The sequence below is a fragment of the Poromitra crassiceps genome (genome assembly GCF_964638095.1).
Source record: "Poromitra crassiceps genome assembly, chromosome: 5".
NCBI classification, from domain to species: domain Eukaryota; kingdom Metazoa; phylum Chordata; class Actinopteri; order Beryciformes; family Melamphaidae; genus Poromitra; species Poromitra crassiceps.
The window spans coordinates 1,533,010-1,554,615 of record NC_139642.1 but is presented as its reverse complement, the minus strand read 5'-3'; positions in this window follow the sequence as shown (position 1 = coordinate 1,554,615).

The following is a 21,606-nucleotide window of genomic DNA, read 5'->3' as shown; positions in this document are numbered from 1 at the left end:
AGATAACAGAGAATCCTGGAATCCTCTGAAGGACCACTGGTGGTCCGGACCCCACATTGAGAACCACTCAACCACTTCGATTGTGCAGAGAGAAGAGAGAGGAGGACTCTCTGTGCCCCGTTTTCACTTATGCACCTGACCTGGCCCCTAAACTGTCTGTGTACGTCTCTGGATAGCAGCAGCAGGCAGCAGCATCAGCTCCTTACTTGCACGTTGGTTTCTCCCACAATCTGCTCTGCTGTTTCACTCACGTCTCCCCCCCCCCCCCTCTCTCGCTCTCCCTCTCTGTCAATAGTCACAGCTGTATCTGTAGGTTCTTCACAATAAAAATCGTCCGGGGTGCTTTGTGAATGGGTTCGTCTTATATGAATCAGCAGAAACAAAAAAAAGAGGGAAACTAAACTAAAGCAGCCTACAGCATTTTAAAATGTATTTTCCTGGTTCACTTTTGACGGGGAGGAGAAGGCACTAAGGCAGGTCAAGTGACACTCACCACCACCTCTGACGTAGGCTACTCAGCTGCTGCACTGACGCTGTCTGTGACAAGCGGCTTGTCCAGTCGTATGCAGCGTCCTGCACCATAACATAGACATTGGTTCGCGCAAACAGATGAGGGATTCCCGCAATCCTGCGCCCAATTTCAGGCACTGATTGTGCAGAAAAGGAGGGGGCGCCTGGGCGCACACCAGCGATTTTTGTTTTTGTTTGTTTGTTGTTGTTTTGTGAGGGCTACAGAGCACCGTAGCCGAACTGGCACCCCAGGCAGGAGACTGTTTCGCCTGTAGGGTGAGCCCTGAGGAGGAGGAAGGGGGGAGAATGTTGTGTTTGTACTGTCTACGGCCCAGCTGCAGTTCTGCTCTGGATGGTGCACTTTGGACAAGAATCACGAAAAAAACCTAAACGAAAATGAAAAACTGACTTCAAAGCGTTCTAGAGGACAAGTTGGTGAACAATTTAACGTGTTTACCTCAATGCAGAAATCTCCCATTGTGATTACATTAGAGCGTGTTCAGAGCTGATCACTGAGTGACCTACCAGGTGGGGATCCAGAGAGAAAATGATTGAGCAGGTGTTGGAGGAGGAGCGAGCCATTTCTCAAGTCTTAGCCAAAGACAAGAAAACACGGCACCTTGTTCTGACCTGGCAAGACCTGGAGGCGCTCCAATCACTGCACAAGGGTCTAAAACCTCTCTTGGAATGCTATCGGGTGAGGCCTACGTAACAGTGTCCTATGTCAAGCCTGTGCTTCATCTCTTCCACTCCAGCCTCTTGGCACGTCAGGAGGATGACACTGCGCTGACCCAGTCCATCAAAAGCACCATCCTGGAGTACCTGAGGGAGAAATATGCTGACCCTGCCACCAACGACCTCCTGGACATGGCAGGCTTGGTGGATCCCAGGTTCAAAACAACATACTGTGCAGAAGAAAATGTGAGGGAAATCAAGAGCAGAGCCATATCGGAGATGGAGGCGATGCTGTCTGAGTCTGCCCAGAACACAGCTGAGTCAGCTGCTTCACGGCCTCATGAAGCATCAACAACATCAGAGCCAGCAGAGCCACCAAAGAAGAAAACTCTTGGAAGCTACTTCAAAAGAGCAACATCCTCTGCCACAGCATCACCGAGAGAGCGCATCGAAGCAGAGTTGTCTGCCTACCTGCAGTCTGCTGATCCAGACAGTGAATCACACCCCCTGCAGTGGTGGAAGGACCATGAGGAAATATTTGGCACGTGAAATATTTGGCACAAAAGTATCTGTATGTGCCCGCCACCAGTTCCCCATCGGAGAGGGTATTTAGTACCAGTGGGAATACCGTTACATGCCACCGGACCTCTCCTACCAGACGCCATTGATAGGATTGTGCAAAAAAACCTCTAGACAACCACCTGTTGGGACTCACTGGTTCTCACAAACACACTGGACACATGCACAAAATGCAGCTATTTTTATTTTACTGTTTTTGAAATAACCTGTTGTCTGAAAAGTGCACTTTAACTTATGTTGTTTTAAAATGTCGTCTGAGTGACATGCACAAAATTTACTTTAATGTATAGTTTCAAATGTCTGAGTGACAGCACAAAAAGTGCAATTTAATTTATTTATATTATATTTTGTCTTTCTTAGGGTTTCTTGAGTGCACTTTTCAAAGTTTTCATTGCTTTTGACTTGATATGTTTTTGTTGTTTAAAGAACTAGGCTACATGCTACAGTATGTAGGCCTACATCATGAGGCATAATGTATTTTCATGTATCAGCTGCTAAAAGCCTACTGTTACTGTTATCTTCAATTTAACTTGGTTGTGATTCTCATTTTTCTTTGCAAGTTTAAAAGAAACCACTGTGAATACAGTATAAACAAGAGGGGACAAAGAAAAAGGAGATCAGTGAGTGGGCGCCTGGAGAGAGGCGAACAGCTGTGGAGCTCTGTGAACTTCGTAGGGAATAGGTCTTTTTTTTAGAGTAATTTCGTTTTGTTTATAATTTCTTTGCTTCTATTCGCTTTGTAAATAACTAGTGTATATATCAGTGTCTTTTATACACTGTACATAGTAGCGTAAGTGCACTTTTTTTGCAAAAAGAGAACACAACAACAGCGTGGACTACTGTGGATTACCGCCGGTCTAACGTTCTATTGTTCCCACTGCGTGTCCCCCCCCCCTCAAAGGGACTGGGCCAGCAAGATGGAGGACAACGACAACATCAACTATAACAACGATAACAACGAGGGCATCAGCACCGTACGCAGGCACAACAGGGGCACGCTGATAAACATCAGAAATGCGCAAAAACATCCCAAACAAAATTGGACGGCTCCCGACCTCTCTGGATTCCCTGAACTCAAACGACAGAGGAGAGGAAGACGAGGGGGTCTCCTCGCACGGCAGAGAAGGCGAGCGTATAAACCACCACTGCCCAGCATACTCCTGGCTAATGTCCAATCATTTGAGAATAAAATGTGTGAATTAAGAGCAAGGGCACAATTCCACGGACATAGCGAGATGTAACGTCCTGTGTTTGACTGAAACCTGGCTCTCAGCCGACACTGCGGATCATACCATTACAATCCCCGGCTTCAGTATACACAGGACTGATAGAGACAAGGAGCGCTCCGGGAAAGCGAGGGGCGGCGGCGTGTGTTTGATGATAAACAAGAACTGGTGTGCGAATATCACTAACATTGAAACTCACTGCACAGCGGACTTGGAATACGTTATGCTCCAATGTGTACCGTATCATAGTCCGAGGGAATTCACGTCAGTCACCCTTGCTGCAGTTTATATCCCCCCCCAAGCCAACGCAACAAACGCAGCCAAGGAACTCCACCGCGCGATCAGCGCACATGAGCTCAAACAACCGGAAACAGCAATGATCCTGGCAGGCGACTTCAATAGAGTCAACCTGAGGAAACGCTTGCCTTCACTCCATCAGCACATCAACTTCCACACAAGGGGAAAACGCACACTGGACCAGTGTTACACGAACATCAAACACTGTTACAAAGCTACACCCCGACCCCCGTTCGGCAGATCGGACCACGCCTCCATCCTGCTCGTTCCCAGGTATCAACAACAGCTCAAGCGACACCCCCCGGCCTTCCGAACCGCCCACTGCTGGTCAGACCAATCAGAGGACATCCTGAGAGACTGTTTCGACCAAACAGCATGGGAAGAGTTCAAGGCTGCAGGAGACCTGAACGATTATGCAGACACTGTAACAGGCTTCATACAAAAATGCACAGAGGACATAATCCCCCAAAAAATAACCAAAATAATGCCAAACCAGAAACCCTGGATTAACTGTGATGTCCGGGCTGCACTCCACGCCCGGACCACCGCCTTCAAGTCCGGGACCCCAGAACAATACAAGCAGACGAAATACGCCCTCCGAGCTACAATAAAAAAAGCGCGGAGAGAATATGGAAGGCAGCTGGAAGCAAAACTGGACTCCAACAACCCCAGACACCTGTGGAGAGGACTCCATGCTGCCACTGACTTCAAAGGGGTAAAACAGCAAAACAACGAGTCAACCACCCTGCCAGACGAACTCAACGCGTTCTACGCCAGGTTCGACCCCTCTGCCAGAGCGCCTCCCCTCCTCCCCCCCTCCTCTCCCACCCCTCTCCTCCCCCCCACCACCCCCCCCTCCTCCTCTCCTCCCCTACCACCCCCCCTCCCCCCCCCCCTGCCACCTCCTCTCCCCCCCCCCTGCCACCTCTCTCCCCCCACCACCCCTCCCCTCCTCTCCTCCCCCCCTGCCACCTCCTCTCCTCCCCCCCCACCACCCCTCCCCTCCTCCCCCCCCTGCCACCTCCTCTCCTCCCCCCCCTGCCACCTCTCTCCCCCCACCACCCCTCCCCTCCTCTCCTCCCCCCCACCACCACCACCACTCCCCCCCTCCGCCCCCCCACCACCCCTCCTCCTCTCCCCCCCCCAATGCCCTCCTCGCCCCGCCACCTCTCCCCCCCACCTCCCCTCCCCCCCACCCCTCAGCATCCCCTCCCATCCCCACCTAACCACCAACCCCCCCACCTCCCCCGTCCCCCCACAGACCCAGACCGCCCTCTCACCATCACTGAGGAGGAGGTGCGCCGGTCGTTCCTGCGTATCAACCCTCGCAAGGCGGACGGCCCGGACGGCATCCCCGGGCGGGTCCTCAAGGCCTGCGCCCACCAGCTGGCAGGCGTATACACAGACATTTTCAACCAGTCTCTCTCCCTCCGACGAGTTCCCTCCTGCTTCAAAGCAGCGACAATCATCCCCATTCCCAAGCAGCAGAAAGTGACCAGCCTCAATGACTGGCGCCCAATAGCCCTCACACCAATAGCCAGCAAGTGCTTTGAAAAGCTGGTCATATCAAAGATCCGCCCCACACTCCCCCCGGACCACGACCCGCTACAATTCGCATACCGCCCCAACAGGAGCACAGCGGATGCAGTAGCCCACGTGCTCCACACCGCCCTGTCCCACCTGGAGGGGAAGGACACCTATGTAAGAATGCTGTTCGTGGACTACAGCTCAGCATTCAACACCATAGTACCCTCCAGGCTGGTATGCAAGCTCAAGGACCTGGGACTTAACACAGCAATGTGGGACTGGATCCTGGATTTCCTGACAGACCGCCGCCAGGTGGTGAGGGTGGGCAACCTCACCTCCTCCCCACTGACCATCAGCATAGGAGCGCCCCAGGGGTGTGTCTCCAGCCCCTTCTGGTACGACCTCTACACCCACGACTGCGTGGCGACTCAAACCTCTAACACCATCGTGAAGTTTGCAGACGACACAGCAGTCGTGGGGCTGATCTCGGGGAGCGACGAGACGGCCTACAGAGAGGAGGTGGGGGCCCTGGAACAATGGTGCCAGGACAACCACCTCTCTCTGAACGTCTCCAAGACCAAGGAGATCATTGTAGACTACAGGAGGGGGGGGGCGCACACCCCCCAATCACCATCAACGGCACAGTGGTGGAAAGGGTGGACAGCTTCAAGTACCTGGGAGTCAATATCCACCAGGACCTGACTTGGGCCGGCCACACCGCCACTGTCGTCAAAAAGGCCCAACAGCGAATACACGGACTCAAGCGCCTGAAGAAATTTGGGCTAAGGAAAGAAATCCTCAGGGACTTCTACAGAGGCACCATTGAAAGCCTGCTGACTGGCGGCTTCACCACCTGGTACGGGAACTGTACCACCATGGACCGCAAGGCGCTACGTAGAGTGAGACGCGCGGCACAGCACGTAACAGAATGTGAGTTGCCAGATCTGCATGAACTGTATAAACAGCGGTGCCTCAGGAGGTCCCTGAAGATCATCAAAGACACAAACCATCCCCACAACAGCCTGTTCTCCCTGCTACCCTCAGGGAGAAGATACAGGGTTCCGAAAGCACGTACAAATCGCTTGAGGAACAGTTTCTTCCCGCAGGCCACGAGACTCCTTAACATACACAAATAGTGTAGTAGCCGCACTGTACCGTACTGTAGCTGCTACCATTACGTATGTCTAACGTTTAATTGTATGTTTAATAAGGAATATGCTATTTGCACCTGTATGTCAAATACGCCGAATTTAAAATGCCGAGTTTAATTGTATGTTTAATAAGGAATATGTTATTTGCACCTGTATGTCAAATACGCAGAATTTAAAATGTTTAAGCATGTCTAAAGTATGCACCCGACACGTGCACCTATGTGCAGTGAATATGCCACTGTCTCTGACTTGTCTTATCACTATACTGCCTTATTGCTTGTTGTGTCTCTTGTTGTTTTTGCACCCATATGCCCTGTTATATTTGTACTATTTGAACTATGTTGTAAACGGAGTCCACAGCACAAGAATTTCACACGTGATACTTGTACCATGGAGTGACAATAAAAATATTGAATCTTGAGATGTACCACACTGATGGACAGGCAATAATGACTACCGTACTACAATGTGCAGTACAATTACCTTGAGTAAATAAATACTGTTTTGTTCAATTTAACTTGGTTGTGGTTTCCCCCTTTTTGCATGCAAGTTTAAAATTGTTCCAATAGAAACCACTAATGAATACAGTATAAACAAGAATGTTTTGATGCAGACTTATGTTGCAAGGACTACTAAAATCATCATAATGTTGTAATTGTATGCATCAAAGGGTTAAATCGGGCATTTATGAGAGATTTCAAAATATCGTGATATATATCGTGTATCGCGATATAGCCGAACAATATCGAGATATTCTTTAGAGGCCATATCGCCCAGCCCTAGTTTCAAGGCTGTCTGTTTTGCACAATACGAGATCACTCAGTGGAAAAGTGCTCACAGTTCAAAGGGAAGCTTCATAGGGACAAGATACACTTCTTAACCCTTGTACCCCACTGCCGCGGAATCCTCAATTTACTATTGGTCCATCTGATGGACCTTAACAGGTATCGTGTACTAATTTATAAATATTAATTTAAATTTTTAAATTTTTGACTGTTTATAATTCATTGGTAACTTCTTCCCTAATACCTCATACCAACATTTCATACCTATTCGAATTTTAACCCCTCAAATGCCAGTGTACAGTAAGTACAGTAAAAAAAAAAAAAGTACATAAAAAAAAAAAGTGATTTTTTTTTCCATTTCCATAAAGACAAACTGGCTTTGGGTCTGATATTATGGGCAGGTTGGGGTGTTTTACAAAAGTCACCACTGCAAGATGCCTAGTATCAAAGATTCGCAGGCATGATGTCACAATAGCTATGACATCACTAGCCTATGACATCATCAGTGATGTCATGAGATGATTTTTTTGTCAATAATATGTCACTGATGACATTACTGATGATGTCACAGACATTGTGACATCATCAGTGGGTTTTTGTATTTTTTGTGATTTTTTGTAAAAATAGTATTTTTTCATATTTTGAGCCAAAAATCCAAAAAGCGCATGTTTTGGACTTCCAGCCATTTTCCCCAAAAAACACAAACGAGCTTTAGTCCAGCATCTATCCTGGTCTAAAGGCTTCAAATCAATAGTGTGGACTGTCAAATTCAGTTTTCTAATATTTTCCCATTTTTGGCATAGGAATCAGTTTTTTTTACATTTCATGTAAACTGTATGGAATTGATTGCTATGCCAAAACTGGGGGAATATGGGGAAATAGGCAAACACATTAGAAACTACAATTTTAACCGCTTGAGTCAAGGTGAGATGTGTAACATCAAGGAAATAATGATTTTTTGAAAAATTTGCTGGAAGTCAAAAAAAAAAAGTTATTTTTGTGCAAAATTAACATTGAAATCAATGGGACAACTATGCAATGGACTTTGAGACCATGTAACTCCCCCAAAATTTCTACCAACTCCAAGGTTAGATATTAAGGTCAAAGTTCAAGGTATTTGGTCCAGGATGCCCGCTGAAATAAATGAAATAAATTAATTTTGTGAAAATTTGCTGGGAGTACCAATAGAGTGGTTTCAATGGAAGTCAATGGGTCCATCAGATGGACCAGTAGTAAATTGAGGAGTATTTTTGAAAATAGGTCTTAGGAGCATATAAAAATGATAACTATGATTGATTTTTGTCAAATACCCCAAAAAAAATACCTAGCCTTAGTTTAAAACCATTTACTCAAAAACTGTCGAAACGGCCCATACGCGAATGCAGGAAAAGTCCATCAGATGGACTAGTGTAAAGGAAAAGGGAGTTTGTTTTGGCTGCCTCAAAATGGGCCACATGAGCAAAGACTGCAGGAGTCGCTTGGATTTTGATGTGTGTAGCCGGAAGCACCCAGGAATTCTTCATATTGAAAGACAGGACAAAGGCATGTTCCCTGGGCAGCCTGAAGGACAGCCAGTGAGTGCTCCAACAGCTGCACTGCAAACATGTGTTCATATTGTGGCTGGTTTTGAGGATGACTGTGTCTTTTCAATTGTTGCAGTCAAAGTAAAAAATCAGAAGAATGACAAAATTCTGCAAACATGATTTTTTGGATCCCGGCAGTTCGGGCACTTTCTGTACAGTTTGGCAAAGCGCTTGAAGATGAGGAGCCCGTCTGGTTTTCAATCAGACTAACTTTTCCCAGTCTCACTCCCCTCTTCCATGAGCTTCATTGGCTTCTCATCTTGACACGTATCAAATTCGAGACTCTGGTACTGGCCTACAGGGCAGTTCACCTAACCGCCCCTCCACTAGCGCAGGACCCCTCGCCTCTCCTCCGCTACAAGGGCTTAAGAGTCGCATTCTTTTTTCGTGCCTTGCCCCTAAATGGTGGAACGAACCCCCCCCCCCCCCCCCCCCCCCATGAAGGATGACTTTTTATGCACGTGAATCATATGCACTTTTTATATTGTCTTTTATTGTATCTCTTATTAATTTTATCCTCTGGTGTCTATTGTCTTTTTATCTGTTTTATGGTGTGCTCAGTGCTGTATATAACCTTGTTGTACGTTGCTTTGGATAAAGGCATCTGCTAAATGACAATAAAGTAAATACAGTAAAGAGACAAAACATTAATATATGTTTAAGAACAATGGGCAAAAATGGGATCAGGAGCACTCATTTGATATCAGGTTTGGAGATATCTGCGTTGGAAAGGAATGATTTAATTGAACTTCTGATACCTTCACTCAAAAGACCATGCCAGTCTCCAAAAACAATATCCCCAGACAAAAGGATGTGGAACACTGGCCATATTTGAGCAAGGTCAAACTGCATTAAATTGATGCTGGCATTGATTTTCTTATTGAAACCAATGCTACAAAGGTGATTGAACCCTGGGAGGTGATCAATAGCCAGGGGGAGGGACCCTATGCAGTAAGAACAAGAGTGGGATGGATTGTTAACGGTCCACTTCGTGTTGACAACAGTCATCTGAGTTTTTGCCCTGCTGTAACCGCCAATCGAATTTCCATCAGACACATTTAAGAGTTGCTGGTTCAGCAATATAACCACGATTTCAACGAAAAGTCATCAGAAGAGCAAGTTGAAATGTCCAGGGAAGACATTAAGTTCACGAGCATTATGAACACCTCAGCAGTGATGAAGGACGGTCATTACAGCCTTGATTTACTTCTCAAAGAAGATCATCTCACTTTACCAAACAATCGTGGCATTGCAGAACAGCGCCTCCTGAGCTTGAAGAGGAAGTTTGAAAAGGAATGAAAGGTTTTGTGAGGAGTACACCTGCTTTTTAAGTGATTCATAGATAGATAATAGATCAAGGCTATGCTGAGATGGTGCCTGCAGATCAGCTGGATGGAAAGGATGGGAAACTCTGGCATATTCCACAACATGGGGTGTACCATCCCACCAAAGGCAAGCTGAGAGTCGTATTTGACTGTGGAGCAACATACTTTCTTTAAACATCTTTAAACAGCAACCTTCTGCAAGGCCCTGATTATACCAATCAATCAATCAATCAATCAATCAATCAATCAATCAATCAATCAATCAATCAATCAATCAATCAATCCTTTTTAATGTCCCAGAAGGGCACTTTGGTTTACATCAGGCAGTAGTGGTTATTAAAACATTATTACTAGTTTGAAAGTAATAAAGGCACACTTCAATATTACAATACATATACATTTGTTGCAATATGTACAGATTCCAAAAGACCATTCTACTCCCTTCTGCCAGGTCGCAGCGTGCGCTGCGCCCCGTTGCAAACTAGCTCATCAACAAAACGCAAGAGGCTGCTGTAAACATACAGTGCCAGTTGGATGTATCAGAGGAAAAAAGGGGTCGGCGCGGGGTGAGGATGCAAGAGCTATGTGAAGGCAGGGGGTGGGGTTTTAGGGAGGGAGGGAGGGGGGTTTTGGGGGAGTGTGTGCGTGACCATGTGTGAAGGCCTATGAATCCTTTAGGGTCCATGTGTGTATGTGTGTTTGTAAGTCTGAGCTCCCTCCTGGTTGATTACACAGCAGTTGCTATGGAGATAGCCTCGATCATTCCCAGACCAAAAGTCAAGCATCAGATGTGAGGGCGGGGGGGGGTGGATGTTGGAAGCACAAGTTGCATTCGACGCTTCTGGAGAGTTTGCTGCAGTGGCCTTGACGGCCTGATAGCAGGTGGGGGGAGTCCAGATTAAATCAGATGTTTGGGTTTCCCGGTAAGAGCAGGGATCAACAGCATTCCTCACACGAGTCTGTCCCTGGTCCTCAATTTTAAACACTTCGGCTCGCGGCAGTGATATCTCCCAGAAGTAATCCATTTTTGCGATTCAGATCAGAAATTGCAACAGTCCGAGTACTCACTGCCCAGCTCATCTCGTTTATTGCGACGTGCAGCCTAGGGTCAATGGCTGCTGTCTTCCCGTATCCCGCAGCGAAAGTCCCGTCGGGCGGGGGAGGGGGGGGGTTCCCCGGACGAGAGACAAGTGCAAGATTTGCTCCGGGTAGCAAGCAGAGGGTATGGAGAGATAGGGAGGGAGAGGGAGAGAGAGAAAAAGCATCCGCCTTTCTTGAGAGCTGAAGCAAGAAACCAACTCCCTCATTGGAGTCCTCATCCAGTTTCGACAGGAATCTTTGGCTTTGATGTTGGATATTCAGGCAATGTTTCATCAAGTCATAGTCTCAGACAAAGATGTTGACTTTCTGTCGTTTCTGTGGTGGCCTCAACGCGATAGAAAAAAAACACTCCTGTGGAATATGGCATGAAAGTGCACTTGTTTGGAGCAGTTTCGTCACCCAGCTGCGCAAACTATGCTTTGAGAAGGATTACAACTCTACTCAGTTCTCTGCAGAAGTGGTCAGTACCATTAACTCATTGAGTGCCAAGGACGAGTATGTTCGTCAATTGGTTTAGTAACGTAGAGTGCCAAGGACGAGTATGTTCGTCAATTGCGTTTTTTGACGGTGGGACGTGGATCAAAGCCAGATCCATCTCCTGTGAAAGTATGGTGGCTGTTGAATGTGTAAAAGCTATTTTAGGGACCCATTAGATGGCGACAGTGCTCTCCAGATTAGAGAAAGGCGAGGAAAAAAGAGAGAAGTAATGGGGAAACGGAAATCGCATCGATATGCATGAAGCATAACGTTAGCTGTGCCTGTGAACAGCAGTCATCTGCTGCCACAATTGAGCCCCTCCGTGTCCGCTGCGATAGCCCCTCCATATGATTTAGTTGCCGACACCAGCGTCTTTCTGAAAAGTTACATTATTCTCAGCTGGGAGCCGGCGACAGGCTGTGAAAAAGCGGGGTGCAGCGCACTTTTCAGTGCAGAGCAAACGCAGAGCAAACGCACTCGCAGCAGAGCCCCAGAGACACTCCCACGGAGGAGGAGGAGGAGGGGGGTGGGGCACGCAGGGCACTACAGCATACAACCATTGACAGTAAACACAGACCCAGGCAGCAGCAGGCTCGATGCACAGAGACAGGCAAACAAGCTAGAATAGGCTATCTGATGCCCACCAGCAGTAAATCAAGACCAGCAAGAAGGTGTAGGGTCTGCGCACGCAGGGGCCAGCGCTGCTGGTTGCAGCTAAAAAATATTATTTGGCCAAACAAAATTCCTTTGTTTTCACTCTTTTATTGAAGGAAATTATTTTTGAGGTGTCATTACATCAGAAAATATTAGCTTCAGAGTCAATGATGTGCTTGAAATGCTTCCTTTCACAAAAGGCTGAATATCTCAGATTCTAAATTGAAACGTGTCTTTTTGCTCAAAACAACCTATCTTCTCCGGCTCATAACTAAAGAACGGAAAATGGTATCAATAAACTTTTTTTTGCAGATGATAGAAGAGAGTCTCATCGTTCTTTGTGCGTGTTCGTTGTTTACATAGTAATATCACACAATATTCTGTGGGCCTCGAGAAATCACTGAAAACGCTCTGAAACTCTGGCACTGGGAGCGTCCGTTCTCCAAAAGTGGCTGGCACTCAATGAGTTAAAGGGGGACATACCCCTCAGATATGTATCAGAACAGTGATTTGAAAAAAACTATGGAAAAAAACAAGAAATGACATATACTCTTGTCTATACTATACTCTTTGGCTGTGCTCAGCTCAGGAATTTTTTTCGGAAATCGACGCCATTACAGTTTGCCTCGAAAATAATTTATTTGAGAGCTGCAATATCTTTATAAATATCAACAACTACCCAACGCTGGTGGCCTGTATGGAAACAGCATTGCTCAAAATGGTTGAAAGTTATATGAATTTGGCCATTCAGTGGCGAACTAGAAATTTAATATTTTTTCTCTCATGTGTGTGTGCGGCGTCTTGTCTAACTACGTGAGATTAGTGACGCGAGAGCGCAGCACAGCACAATAGTCACGACAAACGCCCCGCTCTCACGCTCATGTAAATCACAATGCGAGATTTCTCCACGTCATTCCCTCGTCCAACTTGCGATATACCGCGCCATGAAATCCGTTTTTAATTTTCGTTATAGGGCTTTTCGTGATTCTTGTTAAAAGTTACAGCACCTCTGATTTTTCATGAGATTTGTTTGCGGAAATGTCAGACTGTTCTCATCCCATGCCCAAGCCCTCCTCGGCTCTCATGCTGCTGCGCGCGGCCCGGAGCTTGGGGCTCGTGCATGAGGATACGACTCACTCCCGCCTGACAGGCCGGGAGAGAGTGCTTCCAACTCGGACTGATAATATAAACATCATCATTTGAGCTTATCCAGGTAAGATATCAATAATGTAATGACACATTCAGCGATAAACTGTCTACAATGAAGACATGTGTGAAATATGACAACGTGGTGTTCAGTATTTTAAGAGCACAGGGTTTTTTTCATTTCCTGAAACGTTGGCGTTTTGGAGATGTGGCTTTCATTGCACAGTGACGATATTATAGTAGCCGATGTGTTTAGAGCAGCTTTGTCACGTTGTCATGTCGTAGTATAGCGTTATATTTTACATGTGCGCTAAACTGCGATGAGATTTGTTTGCGGAAATGACGGCGGGGATGAAAGTGAGGCTCTCACTTTGGTGCTGGGGCTCGGAGCTGATGATGTTGCTGCAAACACACAATTACCCCTCCCTCCCTTCGGGCAGAGTGTCAGTGCAGCAGCTCCGTGTCCCCAGCGAAAAGGGGCACAGAAGACCACCAGTCGTCCTTGAGAGGATTCCAGCATTCGTTGTCTCTCAACCTAATTATATGGAATTCTGGACAAAATCATATCTAGGCTATAAAAAATAAAAAATAAGATTTGCATCTGAGAGACCAAATGTCATCATAGGGCTCCTTAGTATGAAAAAGGTTGGGAATGATTTACAGCAACACAATGCCATGTCCTTCCTTTTATGATTATAGTGGCGTTTATTGATAGTATTGTGTTACATAGGAGTTGGTAGGAAAATAACAGGTGATTATAATAAATTAACAGGTCAAGTGACATCATGGGAATAGGCTTGGAGTTGTGAGGAGCCGAAAGGGTACAGGGGGAGTAGGGGAGTAACTATCTTGAAATCCCATAGTCTTTGGGGACAACGTGACGTCAGGTTGTACCAAATCTCCCATTCATTTGAGGGCAAAAAAAACCCAGTGTTCCACCCATAGAGGGCGCTTATGCCAGTTATGCTGCTGAAAAATGATACAAATGGCACAATGGCAACAGTTTGGTCACAAATGTGGAAATTTTGACCAGCATTCTTCAAACATCACCCCCAAAGTCATATATATTGGTTAAAAGCTGAAAAAAGTGTTTTGGGGGTAAGTTCTCCTTTAAGCATCATTTTTTATGATGATTGCTTGAAGGCCACGGCTTCAGATGAGGAAGCAATACAAATGGTGGTGATCTGACTGCTCTTTGCCATAAAGGAGGATTTAATCTATCTAAATGGATCAGCAATAGCCATACAGTATTGGCATCCATTCCAAAGGAGAGCAGGACCATTACATTACATTACATTACATTACGTCATTTGGCAGACGCTTTTATCCAAAGCGACTTACAATATCACATTTTTGTCAGCAATAGAGCAATCAACTATGTAACACAGTCTATGACAACTACAACTTCTCAAGGAACAGTGGTACAAGTTAAGTTCAGGTTAGTTTTTTTTTTTTTTTTTTAACACATTCACTGCCAGCCATTTTTTTTTTACTGTAGGTAGCTTCTGCCAAGCCGTTTTTTGAGGATTCTGGCTCATTTTACAAGAGCCGAGGATAATTTTCTGCTTGGACTTTGTGAACACGAAGTTCACAAAAGTACTAATAGAATGTGTGCTTTCTCTGTCTAAAAGAGTTAGTTTGTAGAGTTAGTACCGTAGTTATGTAGATATTAGCCGTTGAGTACAGCATGGTTTCAGCGTCTGAGACAGGAAGCTGAGATAATCGCAGTTTTGTGAAATTCAATCAAACAGGCAGAACAGTCACTTTAACCATTTATTTTTGGCATCAGTGAGAGATCAGACATCTGAACAATATAGTTCTTAACACCCTCTCCCTTAAACTCCTCCCTCCGTGGGCGTGTCTGGTGGCGTTTGTCACAAGCCAGTTTCTCCTGCCTGTCTGAGCAGTGAGCAGCCTCCCTCTCTGGCGGCCCCTCGTCGGCGAGTGTGGCGAGTGTGGACTGTGGATGGGACTCAATCGTTTCTTGGATTTTCGGTTGAGAGCTTTGATGAAGCTTTGTGCGATTCTAGGCTTTATGCTGCCCACCCAGTCTATTTTTGGAACCCCCCACCGTTGTGCGCCCGTGTGCAGCAGCGTGAAAGCGTTTTCGCCTACAGTATGAGAATGAGGCTCGTTCGTTTCTGGGTTTTCGGAATGCGTGCGATTCTGGCCTTTCTGCGGGTGTTTCAAAGTGTGTTTCACCCATAATCTATTATGCAAATTTGCAATCCCCCACGCCAGCACCGCTCTCCGCTCTCGGTGTGCTGCTGCTGGCGCGGCCGCTCTCGGGCGAGTCTGGTGACTGATGACTGTAAAATCGCCAAGCCATTTCCTTGAGAATGGCTTTCTCCCGCGGCTGTTTTTGGTTGGCTTTCTCTCTGTCGGGAGAGCACTGTCGCCACTTAGTTGGTCGGTAAAATAGATTATACACATTCAATACTTCCAATATTTTTATAGGAGACGTGGGGGGCATTGATCCACGTAGCACCGTCAAAAAATTTTTTTTTTTTTTTTTGACGAGTCAACTCGTCATTGGCAGTGAACGGTTGGATTGTGTTTGACGAGTCAACTCGTCATTGGCAGTGAACGTGTTAAGAGAAAGAAGTTAGTTCAAGAGGGGCCCAGATGGAGCCTGAAAAGATGTGTCTTTAGTCTTTTCCGAAAGATCGGCAGTGATTCGGCCGTCCTGACCGAAGGTGGAAGCTCGTTCCACCATTGAGGTGCCAGGGACGAGAAGAGTCGCGAACGGGATGAGCGACTTTTGAGCCCCCGTAGTGGAGGAGGGGCGAGGCGTCCTGCACTGGTGGAGGAGCGGAGGGAACGGTGAGAGGACCACAGAGGACAGAGGACCACAGACACAAAGGGGCTGGATTTGGACTATGACCATCTTCCTGTGGAAAGAGCATTGGGCTGCAGTGGTGCTTTGAAACTGATGAGTTCACATTCAGGACTGCATTGCAGGGACGACCAAGCACCAGGAGAGACATCTTGTCAGTTGTCGGTTCTCTGTTTGATCCCCTGAGATTTCTTGCGCCGTTTACTTTGCCCGCCAAGTTGCTGCTACAGGAGTTGTGCAGGAGTAACATTACCTGGGGTGAACCAATTTCCAGGTCATTCTTTCAGCAGTGGTCAGATTGGCTGCTGGACCTCAAAAAAGTGGCCAAGTTCAGAGTGAGTCGTTGTATCAAGCCCAGTCACTTTGGAAAGCCCTTTATGGCACTTGAGGCAAAAAAATTCAGAAAGGAATATTCATGTTTCATTCATCTCAGGAAAAGCCAGAGTTGCATCACTTAAGCAGACCACAATTCCTCGGATGGAATACATTGCTGCTATCCTTGCTGTTAGAATGGATCGTATGTTGAAGAAAGAGCTGCAATGGAATGATCAATCAAGGAGGCTGATGCATTTCTGACTAGTAGGAGATGGATGAATGGACCAGAATTCCTCTACGGGCCAGAGGAGGAATGGCCTAAACCTGATGTGGATCGTGAAGAGGCGTGACGCAGTGCCAGAATAGGTGTTTCGGCCTTAAATACCGGCCTAACGCTATCTTCCCCCCTGGTGTTAATATAGCGTTTAGCGCTTTTCAAAACCAGGCCTTATTCAGTGCGCCGGGGATATTACTGTGCGTAATTACGTGCAGCTCTCCTCTGCCATCTCACTCTCTATCACCCTCTCACTCCCTCTCTCTCGCGTGTCAGACAGGCACAATGATCGATGAAAAAAAAGTTGTTATACCGTAGTTTTGAGCCCCTGTCAGTCAGAGGCTGTTGCATCATCCTACCTGTGCAGTGGGGGAGAAGAAAAGGTAGCGAGAGAAAACGATATCATTCTGCCCAAACTTTCACCAATCTAATCTCATCATGACACCCAGGGATAGGCTATATTTTTCTAGCCAATGCATTTAGAACATTATTTTCACTTTGATCATGCTAATAGTGTAGTGTATTTACATGCTTGCTGTATTTAAACTGCAGTGAGATTGGTTTGAGAAGCATAATAATATGGAATAATATATATGGAGACAGAGGGGGATGAAAGAGCGAGGGGGGAGCTCAGAGCACTTTGGTCGGGCTTTTCTGACCGGACTGGATCGCTCCGTGGAATTGGAACATGAAAGGGAGTTTGTCATTCGTTTACTGCACTTCTCCAATGAGAACGTTGTGAATAATTCTACGCTTAAAAGGCGTGGTTATAATGCTTAAGGCCGTGTGTAGCGGCGACACAAAAATAGGCACTGCGCCGGACCATGCGCCGGACCATGCCCACTAAAGAATAGCCTACTGTATGTAACGTTGCTGTTTGCACTGTTAAAACAAAATTTAATAAGTAGGCCTACATGCAAATGTGAAGTAGGCTATTTAGACCTATATCAAAATACTGTTTGCACTAGCCTACTGTTTGTTTTTTAATACAGCTGTCATTATTAACTCATTCACCGCCAATGACGTCTTTGACGTGTTATCAGAAATAGCCCTCCCCGCCAATGACGTGTTTGACGTGTTTTTGTTTTTATTACTGCAGGGCGTAGTTTAAACACTTCCCCAGCCTGTCACATGGTATCAGGTCCCTATCATCTAAGACAACACGTGAACAAACACATACCGCAGCTGTTGTTTTGAAATTGAGCAGGAGGAAAAGCAGAAAACTGGTAACGCTTCCTTGTGCAGACAGGAGAAACGCCATTGAAACGCGCCTCGGCGCGCTGCACGAGCTGGAGTCGCCTTCCTCTGTGCCAGCCGGGAGAAAGTAATCAAGAGATGTGTTTGATCATCGGAGGAATGAGGAAATGATCGATCAGTTTGCGAGGGCGGTGAGGACGTGTTGAATAGCCGAGGGGAAAACGGGAACGATCAGATAGCAGGGGATATGACAGGGAGACATGGACGAGGAAGGGTGCAAAATAAACACACAACAGCAAGGCACAAGGCAGAAGCGGGAGTCAGAGCAGCCCGCTGTCCTTTCTCAAGAGCTATTCAGTTGGTTCATGTAATCGCTGGGCTGCGTGCCCTCCAGTGTTGCTCCTGGCCAATCCCAGCGCCACAGGACGTGGTTATTGCTTATCATATGTGGGGTTAGAAATCTAAAAGGGGGATCGTGTGTCTGTCTGTCTGTCTGTCTGTCTGCACACTCACTCACACCGAGTAAACTGTATTGTTGAATGTAAAAAAAAAAGCACTTCATGTGTATATATATATATATATATTTTTTTTTTTTGTCATTTGTGTCCTAACGAATAATATTTACATGTCTGATGTCAATACAGTTCAAAATAAAAGAATTGAGAGCGAGTTCTGCATGAGATTGTGTGCATAAATACATAAATGCCATTTTCTGCAATTTCTTTTCTCAGAGAGACATTTTGGGGGAAAACAGGGTGTATATAAATGGCTATAAGTAGAGTACAGAACATGCTAAAAGCTCACTTTTTTTCCCTGGTGAACCCAGAGACGTACATCTTCATTTTGAGGTATTGCAAATCACTCTGGTGCTAATAGATAATTTACTGTGGGTCTTGAAAGATGACCAACAATTATGAAAATCTTTGGCCTGTGCTAAATATTGGCAGTCCTAAACTGGCGGTGAATGAGTTAAGAATGAGAAACTTTTGTTTTGCAACGCCCAAATAAAATTCTTGGATGATAATCTAGGAATAGGCTATGCGCAAAAATGTTTGCTTGTGTTAATAATAATAATGTGTAAATGGTTAAAGCTGAAGCAATTGCAGTTATGTGATATATTTAAGTCCAATACCGACTCCCCCCCCCCCCCCTCCCCGTTCCTTATTTCCATTTCAAGAAGTTGGCAACCCTAATGTGGATATTGAAGGACAATTTCAATAAAGTTCAGTTTTTTTGGATGATGGGGTACCTCAGACCAGCAGTTGGCTACTCACTTGGGTGCAGTGGTTTTACAGGGGTCCGTTTTAGGTTTCCCAGAAGAAAGATCATTGAGTTACTCCTTTTGAAATGCTTTGAAAGAAGTCTCTCTCTCTCTCTCTCTCTCTCGTTAGTAAACACTGAACATACAGGGCCCTATTCTCCCACAGGCCTTAGGCGCAAAAACTGGCGTTAAACGCAAAAAAACGCGCCTCGCGTAGCAACATGGTTTTAGGCCCCGAAATGCGCTTTACGCCAAATAGGCATGGCGCAGTGCCAGAATAGGCCAGAATGGGCGTTTGGGCCTTAAATACCGGCCTAACAATATCTTCCGTCCTGGCGTTAATTTAGCGCTTAGCGCTTTTCAAAACCAGGCCTATTCAGTGCACCGGTTGCACGGAGCTCTCCTCTGCCTCTCTGTCCCCCCTCTCTCTCTCTCACTCCCTCTCTCTGGCGCATCAGACAGCAGACAGGCACAAAGCCACAGATGTGAAATCTCCCAGTATGCATTGAGGCGCATTGAGGCGAATCCGTTTGAGAAGAAATAGCAACCAAATCAACTTAAATAGGATAAGTGGTAGATCGAAATAATGTTTCTCTTAACACAATTGCAATTGTGGAACATTTCAATATTGGACAAAATAAAATCGCGAAATCAAAACACAACCCTATGTGAAACATATATGTCATCCTGGGGCTATATATATCCCTCGCAGATTTAACGTGATTTAGATAAGTGACAGCGTAACGCGGTTCTACTGTCATGTCCTATACTGTGATGTCCGCTCCAATAAATTGGCCCTACTTCACATTTAGTTTTACAATAAAAACACATTTCTGCAATGACTTTACATAATGTAGGCTATATTTATGTGCATCATCTTACCTGTGCAGCAGGGGAGAGAAAACGAGATCATTCTGGACCAACTTTCACCAATCTAATCTCATCATGACATAGGGATAGGCTATTTTTTTCTAGCCAATGCGTTTAGAACATTCTTTTCACTTTGATATTGCTATAGTGTAGCGTATTTACATGCTTCCAGTATTTAAACTGCAGTTAGATTGGTTTGAGAAGCATAATAATATGGAATAATAGCCTATATATGGAGACAGACAGACGGGGTGAAAGGGAGGGGGGGAGCAGAGTGCTTGGGATTGAAAGGGAGTGCTTGGCTTTCTGACCGGACTGGATCGCTCTGTGGAATTGGAGCTTAAAAGGCAAGCTTGTGACTCGTTTACTGCACTTCTCCAATGAGCAGACTGTGCATAATTTTACGCTTAAAAGGCGTGGTTGTAATGCTTAAGGCTGCGTGTAGCGCCGATACCAAGATATGGAGTGGGCTGGTCCACGCCCATTAATCTGCGCTGCGCTGGGCGCTGGGCGCAGTTTATAGGCCGATGCAACGATAGAGCCCACAGTGGCTCAGGTGAACTGGTTTAAAAATCATGGTGACGTGTGTCATTACGGCAGTAATAGCACCCCAAACTGTGCAAGTTCGGGACAAAGATTTTGTTCGGTGGTTATGCGTCTTTTATTCCAATACCAGGGCCCTGACCAAACGGCAGTATTTGACAAGGTGGGAGTGAGAATGTGTCGAAACACCTTGTTTTGGCTATGAATCAGTTGAATATCAAATTCAAAATATCACATAGGTTGTAGCTGTCCTTAGGGGTGTCACGATATTTCGTTGCACGATATATCGCGATATCGAAACGTCACGATATGCGTATCGTCAGAAAAAAATTATATCGTAAAAATAAAAAAATAAAAAAATGTTGCTCCTGAATAATAGAACAAATTTAGCAGAATCAACACGCATGAGTGAGGGGGAAGACTACTACTGGCATGGCAAAACAGCTCAAGGGGTACATAAGATTACATAAGTTTAGGGACCATTGAGCATGAGTTATTTAAGAAATAGATTGTATACCGTACTTTATTTTTCTTTCACCATGCAACAAACATTTAGTTTGTGACAGTGTGACACATTCTATTGCAAGAGAAGCATTATCTTCCATGTTGTTTTATAGTTATTATAATAACAATTTCCAAAAACAGCATTTGTTTTGTATTTTGTGTATTTCAAATGAAAGACTATTTTTCCAGTATTTTCCCAGGGCTCCCTTGAAAAGAGGTTTCGATTTCAACGGGACTCACATGGTTAAATAAATGATAAATAAATACATAAAAAGTATTTACTTTTGTTAACTCATTGAGTGCCAATGACGACTAAAGTCGTCAATTCAAATAGTAACGTAGAGTGCCAATGACGACTAAAGTCGTCAATTGCGTTTTTTGACGGTGGGACGTGGATCAAAGCCTGATGCATCTCCTGTAAAAGTATGGGGGATGTTGAAGGTGTATAAGCTATTTTACGGACCCATTAGGTGGTGACAGTGCTCTCCGGATTAGAGAAAGATGAGAAAAAAGAGTAGAAGAAGCCGTGTGGGGAAACGGAAATGCTGTAACGTTAGCTGTGAACAGCAGCCACTGCTCCCACAATTGAGCCCCTCCGTCTCCGCTGCGATAGCCCCTCCACATGATTAGTCGCCAGAAAAGGACTGACACCAGCGTCTTTCTGAAAAGCCAAATCATTCTCAGCTGGAAGCGCTGGGAGCCAGCGACAAAAACGGCGGAACGCTGTGAAAATAGAGCTGGGTGTAGCGCACTTTGAAACGTGCAGAGCA